The sequence below is a fragment of the Podarcis raffonei genome, chromosome Z (assembly GCF_027172205.1).
Source record: "Podarcis raffonei isolate rPodRaf1 chromosome Z, rPodRaf1.pri, whole genome shotgun sequence".
Taxonomy (NCBI): domain Eukaryota; kingdom Metazoa; phylum Chordata; class Lepidosauria; order Squamata; family Lacertidae; genus Podarcis; species Podarcis raffonei.
In genome coordinates, this window is record NC_070621.1 from 28,072,027 (window position 1) to 28,090,347 (window position 18,321).

General features: G+C 45.3%; 1 protein-coding gene across 8 annotated transcripts in view; it reads left to right on the top strand.

Moving 5' to 3' along the window:
* The first annotated feature begins 958 nt into the window (after positions 1 to 958).
* Positions 959 to 18,321, top strand: part of TENM1 (teneurin transmembrane protein 1) — a 408,277-nt gene continuing 390,914 nt past the window's right edge. For all 8 annotated transcript variants that reach the window (XM_053373197.1, XM_053373202.1, XM_053373199.1 and 5 more), the window contains exon 1: positions 959 to 1,449. The gene's annotated coding sequence lies outside the window, so the exon portion shown is untranslated. The remainder of the gene's footprint in view (positions 1,450 to 18,321) is intronic.

The following is an 18,321-nucleotide window of genomic DNA, read 5'->3' on the forward strand; positions in this document are numbered from 1 at the left end:
TTTGGCAGCTTCCCATCTTTCCGCTCGTTTGCTCACAAAAGATTTCTGCACGTGTAGGAAAGGGGCCAAGGGCACTGTTGCCTTGCACTCCACCCATAGGTCTCTCCATTTATTCCTTCTCCCCCCGCCCCATTTCCAATGGCTGATCTTTGCAGGGAGCAGCTGTCAGGTTCTAATCCCCAGTTAAATGAATCGGGTAAGGAGGTAGTGGGAAGGTCGCTTTTCTGCATGAGGGGCACCTGGAGAGTCAGATTCAGCAGCCTGGACCCGGTGCATGGTCCGGGTTGTGGCTCTGATACGACAGCCGCATCTCCCCAAGCCAATTGAATGCGAGGCTCAGATTTCCTCGCCCATCCTTCTCTTCCTGCGGTCGTTCTCAAGGATCCTCGGGGTCTGCCGGCGGCAGTCTTCACCTGTTGCTTTTCTCCCCAATAATCGGCGTGTGTTTCGCTGCACCCTCTTGGCTGACACCGCCCGCCTCCTCCCCTCCCTTCTCCTCCCTAGCCCCCGCCGCCGCCGCTGAGCGTCGCTTGCCTCTTTCTCCCCGGATTCCCAGCTTAGCGGCATTTCTCCCCCTTTGCGCATTCTGTGGCCCCCATCCACCCATCTCCCAGTCTTTCGCAACCCATGAATATGGGTGTTTTCTGGGGAGAAGCAAGAAGACGGTGAAGACGGATCTGAGCAGTGTGTGTGTGACAGAGAGAGACTGGAAAGTATTCCCACTTCCACCTCCCTTTTCGCCGCTTCTCGTCGAATCCCCTTTCTCCCATTTTGCGCTCTGTTCCCCATCCGAAGTAAGGATTGTATCTTGGGAAAGCCTCCCCTTCACTTCCCGGTTAGAATTGGGCTCCTCTGCCCAGTTCCCTAAATCCCTCCCTCCCGCCTTCTTTCTCTGCTTTCCTCCCAGTGCACCTGCACAAGAGTCTGGCAGCAGGTGAAGGCAGAGGCTTCGGCATCGGCAGCGCGCATGTCCTTCCTCCTCTCCTGGGCATGCTCATTAGCGGCCGAGGAGGCAAACCGCTCAGAAGGGATCGGGTTCTCTGCTGCCAGTCTGCCCGGCGCAGAGCGGCTGGGTGTGCAAAGGCGAGAGAGCGAGAGCAGTGACAAGGCAGCAGACGCGGCTGGGGAAGCTTCGCGTTTCCGAAGCAGCCTGTCTGCCTTTGCGGACAAGCCGGGGTCTCCTCTCTCTGCTTTTGGCGCTGAGTCGCCCCTGCGAGGAGGACTGGGAAGGGGAGGAGGGATGATGATGCGGGCAATCAGCAGCAGCTGCATCCTCGGCTATGTGGATTTATATTCGCCTTCAGCGTAGCTGCCGCGCCGGGGAGAGGCACGACGAGGGCAGCAGCGTCGGCAGCCGGGCGCGATGGCTGGCCACCGGAGCCGCGCGGGGTGGAGGCGGCGCTGCTGCAGGAGCAGCAGCAGCAACTGAAACTTCCACTGGGCAAGCAGGTAAGTTTGGCTCGAGGGGGAGAAGGAGGAAGAAAAAGAAGAGGAGGAGGAGGGTTGGCTGGCTGGCTGGCTGGCGCGATGGAAGAGCTTGTGCGCGCGCCCTTGGAGATGCGATAGTCCCTTTCCCTCTCCTCTACCTCGACTCCGCTCTAACTGGACTTGACACGTCCGTGCGTGAGTGTCTGTGTGTGCGCGCGTGATGTTGCAGGAGGAGAACAACGGGAAGTCATAATCAATAAGGCTGCAATCCTGAGCTCACTTACTAGGTAGTATAACATGCTCAATAGGACGCGGTGGGGCTTGCTTTCGGCATGAATTATGCGCAGGATATGCTCTGTGTAAGTCAGCCGAGATCTCTTAAGGACACTCCGACACTTCTGCTGCTGGGATCGCGACACGCACGCGCGCACCCCATGCACACAACCGTAGTGCAAACCCGCAGGAACCTTACACACATCTTCCAACCACCCTTGAATTGTAGGTGGAATCCCCGCTGGAAATAAATAACCGAATGTTGTACACCAGGTGGTGTAGACTGGATGCACAGTCCCTTTACTCGGACCTGGCGCATGTGGATTGACGGGTGCTGTGGGTCAAGTCAAGGTGCAACAGTGTGTATTGGGGTGGTGGTGGGGGAGTGATAATAATCCATCAAACAGTCCATGTAAGAGAATCTCACATTCATGAACATATGCTTAGCGTGATGTGCTGCATTTTTTTAGACCCATGTGTCCAGCTTTGTGTGCAGGAACAGCAACTTTTGCCTGTAGACTGGTGTGCAACTTTGGTATTGTCTGTGTTCTAACATTTGCACTTCACATTGTGGGTTTTTTATGTGCTGCAGATTCTAAATGTGTCCAATTGCACACATATACACTGGAAAGATGCGGTAATAGACTGAAGTGTATTTGATTGTCATGTTTATAATTGAATTTGTACACTGTAAATTGCGGTGTGTGAGAGATGTACAGCTCTTTAAACAGATCGGTAGGCTATATACTGTATATACAACCAGAAATTATGTAGTATGTGTTTTAGCTATCTCCTAACATTTATTTTGCCTATAGGGGGTCCCCTTTGCTCACAGTTGTTGTATTATTGTCCTTTTATTACTGTAACTGTAGGTGCTATGTGTGTTCCTTTTAATTAATGTGTTTTTCTCTGGGATACTCTCACGTCAGAAAGATATTCCCTCTCAGGCCGAGATAGGAGTTCAGCTTTTTCATGTTATATGAGTATAATGATATTCAGCACTTGCATTTCTCTATCATCTCCCTCCCCCCCCCACCCAAAAAAATATCAATTTAAATTATCTGTATTGCTTACAACAACCTTGTAAGGCAGTTCTTTGCTTTCATCTCCTTGTCGTGGATGAAGTGATGGGATGGTGGGTTGCCTAATGAGTTCATGGGTTGAGATTTGAACTCTGGGCTTCTGGCTTTGCACTCTCATAACTGCCAACACAGTGTTGGCTCTAAAGCAGACATACTGGCTTTATTTGTCTTTATTAAAAGTGTGTCACAACACAACCATGAGCTTTTAACATCTTTAAAGTCAGCAGAAATTCAATTATTTACTGACTTGAAATTTTCACTTAGCTGGGGGGAAGGAATTTGTGGATATGCTTTATGGATGTGCTTTACTAACAGTTAAGTGAAGACAGTCTTTAAGGGGGGGAAAGAGTGTTGCTTCAAGGTGTGGCAATGTATTTCTCTTCAAGTTCCAGGGTCTTTGTGAAATCCAGGTTAGGGTGAATGAGAAGGCAGCTCCTAGTGACCTCTCCTTGTCTTCGCTTTCTCCTTCACCTTTTCCCAGCTACTTTCCAGTCTTCCTGGTGATATGCTTAGCAGTTTCCTCACTCCTGGCACCTCTGGTCATTTTCATTTAACACTTGCAATCCATCAATCAGCACAGGTGCTCTCACACACTCTTAGCTTCCTGCAATTGCTTCTGCTGGGCATTGAAAAAAAACGTTGGGTTCATTATTTGGAAATGAATGATGATAGTAGCCGTTGTGTGTGTAGGAGGGAGAGCTTGCAGTTGTATTTTGTCTACGGTGGAGTGGAGCTCAAGCAAGCTTCAGCGGCTCTAATCAGCACCAGTAGAAGCATGTGGTTTTGATGGTGGAGTCTTTTTAATCAGACTTTCCCTTCCCCACCCCCAGAGGAAGGGGGCTTACTTCTAGGCAGATCAATAGAGGACTGCACTAAATGATCATTTTATATCCTATGGTTGCAGTTTACAAATACTCAGAAATCTATCTTGGTTGTATGGAGCCCTTCTCTGCAGCTTAATTGTTGAGATGGATGAGCTGTAGTGTAAATTTGTTAAGTCTTCAAGGTGCCACGAGACTCTTTGTTATAGTGTCAAAAATAAATCCAGCTGCTGACATTGCCCTGAAGACGCATCAAATATGCCTGTTTTGACTCTGGGTGCATTTGCAGAAATAACGGCAAGTGTGCTTATGTGTTTGCATTTCTCTGTCTATTAATTACTTGAACTAAACAACACAGCACAGAATTGATTTCATATGTGCACCCATATCCCTAGCTGTGGCTAACAGAACAGCGTAGGAATATGAAGTACTGAGGAATATTAACAGTGAGCGAGCTAGCTACTGAATGAGGAGGAAAAATAAATATTTTTTATTATTGGAATTTATTTTTCCATCTTTCTCCCACATGCTGTGCATCCTTTCTGAGATGCAATTCTATGCTCTGGTTGTTTTCGAGTGAAGGGAAAGTATCTTGCCATGTGAACTATGTGATGTTTTATATGCCCATCTTCTAAATAAAATATACTAAATTAAAGGAGTGTCTTCAGCTTTGTAGAATAAGGTCCCAGATATTTATTAAGATGTACAGGATGTGTATATAAAGCACATGACAGAAGCATTAAACAGTAGGTTTCTCCTACATGTTCTTATGATACATGGATTTAAAAACATATTTGATGGTCTTGCTCCTTCCCCTGATAGGTATTAAATTGTAACTGGTAGTAGAAGTTTTGGGTTGCACTCAAATAATTTTTACATCTATTGAAATTAATATACCTAAGTTAACCACATTCATTAATTTAAATGGGTTTACTCTGAGTAGGACTAGCATTGCATACAACCCTTTGCAGTCCTCTCCCCACTTTCCTGAGAGTAAGCTTCACTTAATACAGTGGGACTTATTTCTGGGTAGACCTGCATAGGATTGTGCAGTTAATGACTTGCACTGCATTAAGAAGGTTGCAGTCCTCACTTCACTTACCTGGGAGTAAGCTTCATTGAGTTCAGTAGGAATGAATTCTGAGTACACAGTCTTAGGATTATGCAGCATATCCCATTGTTCAGTGGAGTTACTCTCGGAAAAATGGGAAGAGGATTGCAGCCTTTTTATTTCATACCTGCCTGCAGTGTATTAAAATTGGTAAGCTTAGAAAAAAACAGTAGCCTTGAACTTCATTGTAATACTTTTAGCAGTGTTTATGGCATTATTTTGTATTGCTTAGAGCAATCAGTGTAATGAGTGTAAAACTCAGGATTCCACACTCCACAGATAAGGACACTTACCTGGAAATTTTAAAAGTAGTATTAATTTTCATTGGGACAGGAAGCAAAATTCCAGCCCTTGCCCACATTCTTTGATGAGTTGTCTCAATGCACTGGATAATAAGGTTAAAAGCAAACAAACACTACCTGAACATTTCTGAGGGAAATTCTCTCCCAAAGACACACAGATCTTCGCAAGCGTAAATATTTTCCAGTATCACCCGTTGCCAGTATGCAGCCTGTTTGCTTTTATATCACATTATTAATTTCTTCCCCCCACCCATTTTGCACAGATACTTTGCTTCCTCCAAACCCACCTGCAATTATCATTCTCTTGCAATCCAGCTAGTAATTAGTAGAATAGATGGCTTAGATATACAGATGATAAAAGATATTGTGTTCTTGTGTTGAGGCAGTGTTTGGTATAATAGTGATACAGTTAGCTGTGAAGCGGTACTATAAAGCCTTATAGCACATCCGAAGGGGGGGAATCTTTTTTGGAAATGGATTTTAATTGAGGGGAAATGACTTGACTGTCCCTCTGAAGTGGAAAATGAGGACAAAATGTTTTGAGAGTTGATGATATCCCCCCACCCCGGTTGTTGTTGCCAGCAAGGAGGTGCATAATGAAGATGAATTTCCGTCTCGTAATACATCTGCAATCTGGTTTCAGGGTTAGTGCTGTAGAAGGATTCTCTGCTTATGCTTCATACTTCTTCCTGCCTGCCTGCTCCTGTGCATGCCTGTAAAATGTTATTGGTGCATTCTTGCATACATCCTGTTTGTCACCATCCTGGTCTGTCATTTTACTACAGGGGTTGGGAGCATTTTTTCAGCCTGATTGCATTTTTTCATGGGCAACCTTACTTGGGTTGGGCGGAGCTCATGCAAATGATGGGTGGGGCCAGAGGCAAAAATGGGTGGGGCAGTTGTCACAACTTTTACCTTTTATGCAAAGCTGCATTCCAACCATGCAAAAGTAAGAGGTCTTTTAAAAATCTGCTTTTATTTACTTCATTTATATCCCTGATTCTTCTCCAAGAAGCTGAAGATGGCACACATGGTTCTCCCCAAGATCCTTTAATCCTCACAACAACCCTGTGAGGTAAGTTAAGCTGACAGGCAGCCCAACGTCACTCAGTGAGCTTCATGACTGAGTCAGGATTTGAACCCTGGTCTCCCAGGTCATAGTCTGATGCTCTAACCACTACACCACATTCACTCTCTTTTACACCCACACCTACCCACCCACACCCACACTCCTCCATCCAGGTAAATATGACCACAGTTCATGGGACACTTCCTAGCCAGGAAAAAGAAGTTCGTAGAGTATTGCCTGGAAGAGGTGTTGTGGCCACAGGAGAGTTCCAGGGGCCAGTTAGAAAGGTTTCGAGGGCCACATTAATCTCCCTGGGTCTCAGGTTTCCCACCCCTGCTTTAGACAGGAGTGTCAGCGGGCCATATAGATGTGATGTTATTGTTTTCTTTAGTCTTTGTGTGCTGTTGTGTGTGATTGTTAAACAAATATGGAAGGGGAAAGTAGAAGCATATTGGGAGCATGGCATGGCAGTGTGTAACTTTCCCCCCACCCCACCCCACCCCACCCCATGGTTCTGGTCTGTATCATCCCCACCCCCTGCCTGCTATTAGAATAGGATGAAAGCTCCCACTTCTGCCAATGAGAACATTTCTCTGATCGCAAAGAACAGACATAGAGGGTTTGGATCAGAACCATGGTACAGGCAAAGAGCTGCCTCAACTCGTCACTGTTCCAATCTGGTGTCTTTTCCCAACCTGCAATCTGTTGTTGTTGTTGTGTTTGTTTGGGGGGAAAAAACATGCAGGGGCTAAAGACGGAGTGAGCTCCCGTTGCTCAGTCCCTGCTCCTGCCAACCTAGCAGTTCGAAAGCACGTCAAAGTGCAAGTAGATAAATAGGTACCGCTCCGGCGCGAAGGTAAACGGCATTTCTGTGCGCTGCTCTGGTTCGCCAGAAGCAGTTTAGTCATGCTGGCCACATGACCCGGAAGCTGCACGCTGGCTCCTTCAGCCAATAAAGCGAGATGAGCGCCACAACCCCAGAGTCGTCCGCAACTGGACCTAATGGTCAGGGATCCCTTTACCTTTACCTATGCACTCATCACAGAATTGAAGGCAAACCAAGTATTTGTAAAGGAACTTCAGTCTACCATGGAAAGTTCAGTCTACAGGAAAGAGTAACTTAACAACAACCTTGTGAGGTAGTTTAGTACATAAGAACAGCCTGCTGGATCAGGTCTAGGCCAGCATCCTGTTTTCACAGTGGTCCACCAGATGCCTGCAGAATCGAAGCACAAGAGCACTCTTCCCTCCTGTGTATTCCAGCAACTTATATTCAGAAGTATTACTGCCTCCAATCACAGAAACAAAGCAGAGCCAACATGGCTAGCGGCCATCCACAGCCTTCTCTACCATGAATTTGTCTAGTCTGCTATTATAGCCATCTAAGTTGGTGGCTATTACTTCATCCTGTGGAAGTGAGATCCATTCACAATGTGAATAAATCTTGGGCTGAGATAACAGCTGGTCCAAGGTCGCCCCTTGAGCTTCATGGTGGAATGGGGATTTAAACCTCATTTGTGAATATATAAGTTGAGAGCCACATTGGGAGGGTTTGATGCTGAAAGGCAGGCAGCATACAAACATTTCAACTCAAACCTGGTCTGAAACTTGAAGCAATGCAGCACACTAGGTGTCATCTATGTGAATCTGAGCAGGTAAGGAAGACCCTGCTGATATATTAGGTGATGTTACAGTGGTGCCCCGCAAGACAAATGCCTCGCAAGACGGAAAACCCGCTAGACGAAAGGGTTTTCTGTTTTGGAGGTGCTTCGCAAAACGAATTTCCTATGGGCTTGCTTCGCAAGACGAAAATGACTTGTGAGTTCCTGTGGGGTTTTTTCCCCCTCCCCCCCCCTTTTCCCCAAGCCGCTAAGCCGCTTATCAGCTGATCCGCTAAGCCGCTTAACAGCTGAGCCGCTAAGCCGCTTAACAGCTTATCGCTAAGCCGCTTATCAGCTGATCCGCTAAACCCGCTAAGCCGCTAATAGCGCTAATCCGCTAAGCCGCTAATGGGCTTGCTTCGCAAGACGAAAAAACCACAAGACGAAGAGACTCGCGGAACGGATTCTTTTCATCTTGCGAGGCACCACTGTATTAGAATGTTCGGTGTTTATTAGAATGCCAGAGAGAACTGGGTTCAACATCTACTCAGGCTGTGAAGTTCACTAGGTTATCTAACAACATATACTCCCATTTCCAGCTTCCTGCGCTTCAGTTAAAGCCCATGGGGAAATGTCATGAAGTAACTCCTCCCATGGAACTTTTTCAGATCAGGAATTGTGGGCAATTGGGGAGACTGCTGAGTGCTAGAGAAACGATCATTGGGAAGGAAAACACCCAACCCAATGAACCCAACCCATTTGCCTCACCATCACCCCATCTGCACTATAATACAGTATTATACTACTTTGATAGTCATGGCTACCCTCAAAGAATTCTGGGAACTTAAGGGTGCTGAGAGTTGTTAGGAGATACCCTATTCCCCTTGCAGAGCTACCATTCCCAGAATTCTCTGAGAAGAATTGTAGCTCTTTGAGGGGAAAAGAGGTCTCCGTAAGAACCTTCAGCGTCCTTAACCAACTAGAACCCCCAGGTTTCATTGAGGGAAGCAATGACTGTTTAAAGTGGTACATGAGTTTTAAATGCATGGTGCAGATTTGGCCAAGTGATAAGGTTGCTCAAGCTTGCACAATAATTATAAAGCACCCTGCGGTGGAAAAAAACAGAAGCTTCTTTTGTGGGGAAAGAAACCTTTTGATAAACTGTAAGGGCATTTTTCACACAGCATTAGTCTGAAGCGGCAGGTGCATGTATCTCTCTCTCTCTCTCTCTCTCTCTCTCTCTCCAAAATGTGGGTTGTGGAATTTACCTCTAAACGGCTAGGCAAAACTAGAACTAGCTAGAATTCAGCATACATGTAGTCCAGTTCAGGCATTTGTGAGGAGAGGAGACCGTGTTCTGGTTGCTTTCAGACAACCTGTTCATTGAGTAAGTTTGCACAAAGTTTGCTAGGAAGTTAGATGGAAATGGCTATTAAGTGTTCGCTCGAATTTGTTTGCTGGGAGGTTATCTGATGTTACATAGAGCAGTTGTAGTTTCACATCATTTTCCGTATTGCTAAAAGTTTCATGGGGAGGGGGCAGAGTTATTGTGCAAGAGCGTCAAAGCAACTTTGGGAAACTTTCACTTGTGAGTATGTGATTGAATTTCTGCTGAAAATGGTGAAAACCTGGATGTGCTCTTTCTACTTGCACCCCTCTCTGTTTGTTCAATGATAACTCTCCGCAGCAGGTAAGACTTTTGTACCCTTGGAGGCTCCTGTTGAGAAAATCCTGGAAAATCAAGGTTCCAGGGTTCCACTGTGATTCCAAGAGCAGTCACAAAATCTTTCAGTTTGTTTCAATGTATCTCTGTTGTGCCCTTCAGCCAAAAGCAGTTCCTGGGGCAGTTTACAAGAACAGAATACAACAATAAAAATGGGTGCCATAAAAAGAAACAAGAAAATGAAATTGTAGTGAAAAGCAGGAGAGGGGGAGTTTAAGCCCCAGAATTTAAAAAGCCTGAACAGTATGATAACGTCAACAACATCATTGTCAACAACTACAGTACCTGCTAGCCCTGAAAAGATAGCAAAGAAGGTGGAGGGAGTTCCGTAAATGAAGCACCACCACTAAAAAGACACTCTGCCCTGTTTCCACCCACCTGATTAACCTCTGCAACCTATGAAAGCTATTCATAGGTTGCAATGCTGGAATGTGGAGATGGTGTGTTACCTACTCAGGTGTAGGATTATGAGAGTAAAGGTAAAGGTACCCCTGCCCGTACGGGCCAGTCTTGCCAGACTCTAGGGTTGTGCGCTCATCTCACTCTATAGGCCGGGAGCCAGCGCTGTCCGCAGACACTTCCGGGTCACGTGGCTAGCGCGACAAGCTGCATCTGGCGAGCCAACACAGCACACAGAACGCCGTTTACCTTCCCGCTGGTAAGCGGTCCCTATTTATCTACTTGCACCCGGGGGTGCTTTTGAACTGCTAGGTTGGCAGGTGCTGGGACTGAACGACGGGAGCTCACCCTGCCGCGGGGATTCGAACCGCCGACCATGCGATCGGCAAGTCCTAGGCGCTGAGGTTTTACCCACAGCACCACCCACGTCCCTTTTATGAGAGTAGGATAATGCAATAGCACTCAGAGCATGTATGCAGAAAACTTATTTTTATTGTCTGTGCACATGCATGCCCATACACACCACGCTACATAGAAAATACTTCCAGGAAGCAGCCTTAGAATTTTTAGCAGTGCCAGGCAGCAGCAGAAGAAGAAGAAAACTGGGGAGCATCAATGGGGGAAGGCTGTGGGGACGCGCTGTTGCTCAATGGTGGAGCCACCTTCCTTGCTTACAGAAGGTCCCAGGTCAAATCCCTGGCATCTTCAAGTAAGGCTGGGAGAGACTCCTGACTGAAATCCTGGAGAGCTGCTGCCAGTCAGTGCAAATTATACTGAACTAGAGGGAATAGTCAGACTGTTGGTCCAGGTTTCTATGTTCCTGCTTTGGGCTCCTTCTAAGTGTCTGGTGGCGCCCGTGGGAAGCAAGATTTGATTCAATAGTCTTTGGTCTGGCCCAGCATGGCTGCTCTTGTGTTCCTACTGACCCTCCAAGTGTCCCTATTTTCCAGGGACATCCCTGATTTAGAGAAGCCATCCCGGTTTCTGATTTGAAGAAGAGGAGGAGTTTGGATTTGATATCCCGCTTTATCACTACTCTAAGGAGTCTCAAAGTGGCTAACATTCTCCTTTCCCTTCCTCCCCCACAACAAACACTCTGTGAGGTGAGTGAGGCTGAGAGACTTCAGAGAAGTGTGACTAGTCCAAGGTCACCCAGCAGCTGCATGTGGAGGAGCGGAGACGCGAACCGGGTTCACCAGATTACAAGTCCACTGCTCTTAACCGCTACACCATGCTGGCTCTCAGAATGGCTCTCTTTGATCCCAAAATGTCCCACTTTTCCTTAGGATGTCCCTATTTTCATTGGAGAAATGTTGGAGAGTATGGAGTTATCTGACCCCGAGCCACCCAGAGTGGCTGGAGCAACCCAGTAAGATATAAATACCCAGTAAGGTATAAATAGCATTATTATGGAATGGAACATCCCTATTTTCATCAGAGAAATGTTGCAGGGTATGTTCCTATGTTCTTCAGTTGAGCTCTTATCAGTTTAAGCAGGAGTGGTAAGCACCTGCTTAAAAGCTTCCCACTGAAATCAATGAGGCTTCCATGTGCTTTACTCTTTGTGGATTATATCTAACATAGGTGGTGGGGAGAGGGGAGATATTTGTTTCAGACTCTCTAATTAGAACATATTTCTCATGGAAGCATTTCAGTGTTAAGGCAGATCAAGCAGTGCTGAGTGATTTGTATGCTTGCTCTCCTCCAATTTAAATAGTGAATTACAAAATGTCAACCTTTCTAATGCTTCTTTGCAAACAGTACATACACCGCAGGGTTGTTTGTCTATAAATTTTCATAAAGTATCTTTTGAATAATACATTTTTGAAACTGTTAACCTTATCATCAAAGTCTGAGGAGGAGGAAGAAAATATGTCAGGCCCAAGGTCCTCATCCCGCAAGATTGATCCTTGCATGGAAGCTGGCTGTTGTGTGCAGTTTTGTTTTCTGGTTTAAAGCCTACATAAAGGGAATCCATGTCTGGTGAGCAGTTGCCTCTTGAACTAATAACCAGTGCAGTTAATTTGCACTATCAAAGACAATTGGCTTTGCTAGGTCACCTGATTCTCATGCTCACCAGCATTTGTGTGAGGTACCAGAGTAAGCTCAATATGCCTGCTTATATTACCTATTTCCAGGGGGTCCTATAAACTGTGCCATCTTTGGGCAGCTGGCCACCCCAGAAGGATGACCCCAAAGGACACCTTCTCCATTTGTTCTCTGAGAGTTGTGAATATAAAAATGATGGTCACGCCCTTGCCCCACCTCTGAAGGGCAAATGCCCTTTGGGTTACCCTTCTGGGGTAGCAGAAGCAGAGTTGCCCTTCAGAGGTGGGACAAGGGCGTGACCATCATTTTTATATTCACAACTATCATAGTAGGGTTTTTAGATGGCTATACACTCTAGTAAGGGTAGGGGCTAGAGGAAGCTAGTAGCTGAGTATTAACTGGCCCTCTGTAAGGAGCCTTTTATACAGCTGCCCAAGACACCAGTTATTCTAACAGCATTAAGTGGATCATGGCATTATTGGATCTTGTGTGCCCATGTTGTGTAGTGCTTAGTGTCAACTGTGCTTGTGTACCCACTCAGCCATAAAGGTCATTGGGTCAGTTTCTTACTCTCATCTTCAGCTACCTTGCAGGATTTGTGGGGAGGAGAACCATGCACTCTGGTTTTTGTTCCTTATGGGTAAAGGCAGACCATAAATGTGCTAAATAACTTGTTTTGTAATTTAATTGTAAGCTACTTTGGCTCCTGGCTGGAATCTTGGATATAAATATAATATTAGTTGAGATAATATTACTCCTTCTTCTTTAAAGTAGGCTGTAGCCAACAAAGTCCTACTCTGTAAAGTTAATGGACCTAAGTTGGTCTTGTCCCTTCAGTGGGTCTACTCTGAGTTGGATACAGCACAGAATGCTTAAATTCAATAGTTAAAATTAAAAACCCAAGAGGGACCTTGGACAATAGATTGTCGCAGCATAATCACATGCTCCTGCTCAGAATGTTAGTCATACTCTTTTCCAGGCTACCCCATTCCATTTCCTATCTACCTCAATTCCTTCCCAGTTTCTTCCTGCCCAAACAGGCACTTGGCATTCTACAACTACTGAGCATGCATGGTCCTCAACAAGTTGCTTTGAGTCATTCCTCCTTATAGTTCTACCCCCCAATATATATGTATGTGTGTGTGTGTGTGTGTGCGTGTGTGTGTGTATACACATTCATACTTGTGCAGTATTGTGTTTCTTCCAAGCCTGCTAATACCTCCTTCTTGTGTATGAATGGTGGCGTTTTGACTTCGGAAGGACTGGCACTTGGAGAATTGAGTTTGCTATTAGTATATGTGAAATTCTATTTCAGGCATACGTTCCCTTTCTTCCTCTGCCTGTTTAAGTAAACAGACTTTAGGTCGGGGTGTCAGAAACCTCCCAACGCATTGATTTTAGACTAGAACCTTACCAAAAATACAAAAATGAAGGCGCAAAGCCATCTTTGTCTCTGTCTACTGCTGTCTTACTCCTTGTTTCCATGTGAACGGTGAGTGGAATGTGGCAAACTGGATAGAAATTTCAAATTAGGGATGACTTAAAAATCTTTTTTACCCTATTTCTTTCTTGTCAGGCCCCTGTTACCATGGGAACTGGTTCAGAAAGGCAGCGGGTAGTCAGCGGTTGAGTGAGAAGTGTTACCCGCTACACTTGGATTCTAGCTGCCTGTTGAGCAAGATTTCAAGCTTACCGAAAAGCACAGCCTATGAGATAAAAAAAGGAAAAAAAGATGAAGTCTTTTTAAAGGCAGAGAGGACCCCTCTAGTTGGGCTACCCACATTCCATGCCAAAGAAAATCTGAATCCTTCGCTGAGAAGTGTGTGAATTAAGCAAATCTTCATGCTCTCTATATCCTTGCAACAATTTCAGTCCACTAATCTTGAACTGGGCAGGACTTAGGATGCCTTGTGTCATCTGAAAGGGGTTGGTGCTGTTTTATTTATTAAAGTATACGCCACCTTTCCTTGATAATCTCAGTTTGGGTTACAACAATTTCTGTGTAATACAATACAATACAATACAATACAATACAATACAATACAATAAAACCAGGATGTGGGTGTGTGCAAATTAAAAGCCTTGCAATAGTGGCAAATGCTATAGAAGCTCACTCTGATCCTTTATTGGGGACCTCTTCTCAAACACTCGCAAAATCCAGACTGAGTTGCCCCACCCTATGACCTGTGCAAAAGGCTGGTTTGGGTGCTTTCTGAGAATTCACAGGGCATTGACTACATATATTCAAGCCTACCTCTGTATCTTAAGCACTAAAAATAAATCTTTATGGAAAGAAGCTTACCACCAGGTTGCTCATTTTCCTGTGTCCAAACATAATGCCAAATGGTTACACTCCTGAACAGCCATAAGCTTTGGACTTGGACGCTCCTTCCTCCCTTCCCTCCACACATGTTGGGAGTAGATGGATAATAGGTGAAACCTATGCCCTTGCCAAGCTCTGTCCTAATAGCAAATTTTTTTTGCAGCTAACCAGGAACCAAAGCTTCTAATCCTTTCCCCCTTTATTTAAGTACCCTTCACCATATGGTCCCATGGCTTCACCTTCAAAAACGTAGTGAAAGAGGTAAGCCTTCACCTTTCTCCTCAAAGAGTGTAATGCAAAGGTGAGACTCAACCTTGTGGGAAAAGAATGTCTGAACACTACTGGTAAGTTTCTAAAAGGTAAAAGTAAAGGTACCCCTGCCAGTCTTGACAGACTCTGGGGTTGTGCGCCCATCTCACTCAAGAGGCCGGGGGCCAGCGCTGTCCGCAGACACTTCCGGGTCACGTGGCCAGCGTGACATCGCTGCTCTGGCGAGCCAGCGCAGCACACGGAAACGCCGTTTACCTTCCTGCTAGTAAGCGGTCCCTATTTATCTACTTGCACCTGGGGGTGCTTTTGAACTGCTAGGTTGGCAGGCGCTGGGACCGAGCAACGGGAGCGCACCCCGCCGCGGGGATTCGAACCGCCGACCTTTCGATCGGCAAGCCCTAGGCACTGAGGCTTTTACCCACAGCGCCACCCGCGTCCCTAGCGCCACCTATGGACTGCTAAACTCAGAAAGCAGTCCCATGGGGCTGAGGGGAGTTGTAGCCCAAATCCTGTAAAAGAGACCAGATTTGGAGAAGGCTGATTTAGAGACTACTGAAGGTTTATGACAGTTAAGCCTTATAATATGATGATAATTTCTTCTTCTCTTATTAAGAAATTGCCAAAGCATTCTTCTCTCTTGTTTTCTCTTCATGACTGTCCTGATTTCTCTCTGAATGGCATCTGTTTTAATTTGTATGTGGTATGTAATATAGCAATAGGTGCAGAGTAGATAATAATAATATTTATTATTATTAAATAAGAATAACCTGGCACCTGCAAGGGTGAAACTTATTTTTTAATCATTTCTTATGAAAAGTTTTCAACATAAAATTCAATAAAAATCCCACTAACCTAGAAAAGAAAAAAGAGAAAGAAGGAAAAATAAGGAAATGAAGGAAATAAGGAAGAAGAGAAAGAAAACAACAAAAAGGAGATTGCAAATCCCTCTGTCGAAATTATATATTAACCGTTATTCCACACATAGAAGAGTAAATCTTCCCAGCTCTCACCTGAGAACTGCCCCCTCTTCACCCAGCCCCCCACCCTGCAAAAACAAGACTGAAGTGTCTGTTAAGCTATGCCTGCTGTGTGCCCCATCTGCAAATGTTAAAATTGCAGCACTTTCACTCCGTATTGCAATGTGCTTTGTGTTTTGTGAAGTTCATAGAAGCAATGAAATCTTGAGTGCACCCATTGGCTGAGAATGGTGTGATGCCTTAGAATGTTCCATGAATATTCTTTAGTGATAGAGAATTAAAGGCTACATGGAATGTTCAAGGACATTCTCTCCTCTGAGTGAAGTGATAGAGCAGTTGAGTTGGAACTGAAAACAGCACCATGCTAGGAGAATCTGTGCTGGCAAGATAGGATTGCTGAGAGAGAGAAAAGAACCCAGGAGCTGAGCTAAAAAGCTCAGGATGCTAAACCTTCCTCAAACAGCCAAGTGAGGTAGGTTGGTGATGAGCCCAAGTGAGCATTTGTGTCCCCCCAGTCTAAATCTGCCACAACAGGAAAAAGAAGGTGCTGGGATCAGTGGCAGACTGAGATACAGGAGGCAGAGCAAATAGAAGCCTAAGGTAATGAGAGGCAAATATGATTATGCCAACTGATGGGTCCTGATTTTTATTTATACAACTTAAGCCATAATGTAGCATACAGTCAGAGGCCCTGATGGCCTCAACTGGGATCCCAGTGCTGTGGAAGGAAATTCCCAGGACCTTGCACAATTTACATGTTCACTGAGAACCCAATTCATTGTGCAAAATAGGACATGGTTGGAAGCACAGGACGAAGGACTGCACAGGTAAGGCTGGGGACTAACCTACAGAGCCGGAGATCTCCTTTTCCCCCTTTTTCTCTGAAGACTACAGTTTCTTCATGACTGACAGAGAGGTAAGTGGTGCAGCTTTTTTTTTTTTTTAATTGTTGCATCTCTATGCTCAGGGGAAAGCTGTGACCAAACTCATGCCTCTAATGCAATGATATTTTTAAAGCATCAGAGTCTGCTATATGAGGTCCTGCTCAGATAAGATTGTGTCCTCCCTAGCTTTTCCCTTGGACCACGAATAGCAGTTTGATATTCAGAAATTAAAGGGGAAAAGCTCTTCTTAACTGGAAAAATGCTATACGCTTAGTTTGTTGCAATTATACTCACCCAGGGAGCTCAACAGTGACAGGCATAGTAGTCCCCACCCCCACCCCACATATATCTTTTCTTCACAACCCTACTAAATAGACTAGGTTATGAGTTAGTGACAAGCCTCAGGTCATCCAGTGAATTTGATGGCTGAGTTTGAACTTGATTCAGTTTGCATTTAAGTAGGAACCTACCTCAATAGAGTCTGGGACACGGGTGGCGCTGTGGGTTAAACCACAGAGCCTAGGATTTGCCGATCAGAAAGTTGGCGGTTCGAATCCGCACAACGGGGTGAGCTCCCATTGCTTGGTCCCTGCTCCTGCCAACCTAGCAGTTTGAAAGCACATCACAGTGCAAGTAGATAAATAGGTACCGCTCCAGCGGGAAGGTAAACGGCATTTCTGTGTGCTGCTCTGGTTCGCCAGAAGTGGCTTGGTCATGCTGGCCACATGACCCGTAAGCTGTACGCCGGCTCCCTCAGCCAGTAAAGCAAGATGAGCGCCGCAACCCCAGAGTCGGTCATGACTGGACCTAATGGTCAGGGGTCCCTTTACCTTTACCTCAGCCAAAGGTTCCCCACCTACCCAATTAACACTTTTGAAACAACATGTCTTCTTCTTCTTTGGCGATCACTCGTAGCCGAGTAAGATTGTCTTCCATAAGCACAGTTATAACAGTAAGTCTGTAAGTGACTGTGGAGGCCAATTCTGGCTCCACATGTCCTTCCACAGTAGGGACAGCAGTTTCTGGGCGGGAGTTGATCATGGTGAGGGTTTACCAAGCATGCCTTCCTCTTAGCACGTTTCTCCCTTTCGGCCTGAGTTTGAGCGTCTTCAAAGTCCATGACACCTTTAGTAAAGGCTCGTTCCAGTTGTTTCATTCTTCAATTGGAGCGTGAAACAGTATGTAACCTAAACATCACCACCCTTCAAAATTTGCACTTCTCCAAATTCTACAATGCAGTTCTTTTTAAAGCTTTTTGCATTGCACTCTTCCCCCTGTGATTTCCAGCAACTGGTATTCATAAGCATTGCTGCCTCTGACCATGAAGGGAGAGCATAGCCTCCATCATGGCTAGTAGCCATTGACTGACTTATCTTCCATGAATGTGTCTATTTCTTTTTTAAAAGTCATCCAAGTTGAGAGCCATCATTGAAATGCCTCCTTAAAGCTTTTTAAGCAGAGAGTTGGGTGGCCATCTGCCATGGATGCATTAGCTGAGATTCCTGCATTGCAGGGGGTTGGAATAGATGATCCTCAGGGTCCCTTCCAACTCTACAATTCTAAGATTCTAATATAAAAACACACATGTTTGGGCAAAGTATGCATAAAAATGAACATACTAAGTGAAAATAACATACAGAAGGCATTATAATAGGAAAATCAATTTGTAAAGATGTGTATCATGGGTAAAACGGCATACAGACATGTCTATATTAGGAAAATTTTGCACTAAAATGGCCTGATCAAGCAGAGCTGCATACAAATTCTTAGGCATTAATGTCTCCCTTCAGTATTTCACAGATGAACTGGGGATGCAATTGTACCCACTCCTATCCTTGTACCAAGTATTTCTTTGGGAGCTCCTGACACTCATTTTGTGGTAAGCTCACTGCCACCCACTCTGTGTACTTGTATTCATTTGCTCTGCGACAGCCTAGCCAGTCCTCCACTGATCTGAAAACCAACTGTGTTTCTGTTTGTTTGTTTGTTCCTTGTTTGTTTGGTTAGAG